Source organism: Lipotes vexillifer, unplaced genomic scaffold (assembly GCF_000442215.2).
Source record: "Lipotes vexillifer unplaced genomic scaffold, Lipotes_vexillifer_v1.1 scaffold69, whole genome shotgun sequence".
Taxonomy (NCBI): Eukaryota; Metazoa; Chordata; class Mammalia; order Artiodactyla; family Lipotidae; genus Lipotes; species Lipotes vexillifer.
In genome coordinates, this window is record NW_006790942.1 from 492,120 (window position 1) to 493,753 (window position 1,634).

Genomic DNA, 1,634 nt, shown 5'->3' on the forward strand with positions numbered 1-1,634 from the left:
CGCTCACAGATGATCCAAGCTGAGTACTAGCACACATTTCCTTCCTCACATAACATTTTGATCTCCCTGAAGTGAGTACTTGACGCTTGAACAACTCGGGTTTGAACTGCGTGGGCGCACTTAACATGGAAACGCGCACTACAGCGCCGTGCGGTCTGCAGGAGGGGGATCCGTGGACACGAGGGCCGACTATACAGACAGTTGTACATGGACGTTCGCCTGGCAGAGGGACAGTGCCCCAGCCCCCCCACTCCTTAGCCGTTCTCAACGTGACTGCCACTGTTGTCATCAAACTCTCCCAAATTCACTACGTCTCCTCTAGACGTGCAAACGCATCAGGGAGGCTGTGAGCCATCTCTGGGGCGCCACCTCGGGAGGGGTCAGGGACACCGGTCCGGGTCTTGAGTGGAGGTCACCCACCCCCGCCCCTGGGAGACTCGCTGGCAAACTTCCCGGACCCCACGCCCTCCTTTTTCCTGCCTTCTGCTCCATCTCGGTGGAGAACTTCCCCCGGCAGCTTCCCAGCAAGAGGAGCACAGGACACAGACCCGCATGGGGCCCTGGCACACCTGAAACACCTGCACTCAGCTCTCACTCATAATCGTTAATCCTTCCCACTCAGGTGGGAAGTACTCTTTCCGAAACTGTGCAAGCCATCTGGCTCACTGTCTCCCAGGCTGCACTCTGCTGTTGCAAAGACAACCGTCATCCAGGTTCCTGATCCTTTTGAAAGACCTTTGGGTTTTTTCTCTTGTAGAAACTTTTCAGGATCTTCTCTCCTGGGGAACCCCCAAGGTTTCAAATTTTCAAGAAGTCTGCTCCGTGTGGAGCTGTTTCCATACAATGCACTGGACATTCGACAGCCTTTTGCATCTGGAACTCAGAATGGTCATTCCTGAAACGTTATCCATGAAGCCTCTACTTGGCTCGTCCTCTGTCGGGGCGGAGGCCATGGAGCTGGGCCTTGTAGACAGAGTCCAAGTTTCCTCATCGCTTCTCCATCTTCTGATTTGTAACCTTACTCTACTCTCCATGAGAGTTCCTGAATTTTATCTTCCAAATCCACTTCATCCTTAATTTGTGATGCGTATGTTTCATTCACAAATTTTCTTTCTTGTTCTCTGATGTTCTTTCTCAATAGCGATTCTTGTTTCATGGTACAGTAACTTCTCTCACCTCTCTGAAGTTTCTTTCTTTTTACACCCCCATCTCACTGAAAAATCTGTTTCAAGTGCTTTTTCCCTGCCTGCCCTTTCAGAAGCCCTTTCCTGGAGTGCCTGGTGCTTCACAGTGGTCGGTACACACGGACAGAAGCGTGAGCAGCGGGCAGGGCTCACCAGCAGTGAGGACACTGGAAGCAGATCTGGCTGGGCTGGGATAACGTTATCTTGATTTTCTCTTAGGCTTTTCAGAACAGTCTGAAATCCTGCCTGAGGGTATATCTAGCTGACTGTGTTCTGACAGCCAAATTGAAGAAAATGGCCTGAAGCCTCAAGGTTCAGAACTTGGACAGGCTTTCACTTAATTCCCCAGAAGGTATCCTTACATCATAAAGGATCATAAAAAAGACCACTAGGGGGCTTCCCTGGTGGCGCAGTGGTTGGGAGTCCGCCTGCCGATGCAGGGGACACGGG

General features: G+C 51.5%; 1 protein-coding gene across 2 annotated transcripts in view; it reads right to left on the bottom strand.

Moving 5' to 3' along the window:
* Positions 1-1,634, bottom strand: part of PRKDC (protein kinase, DNA-activated, catalytic subunit) — a 156,162-nt gene that overhangs the window by 79,636 nt on the left and 74,892 nt on the right. The gene's annotated exons all lie outside the window — the stretch shown is intronic.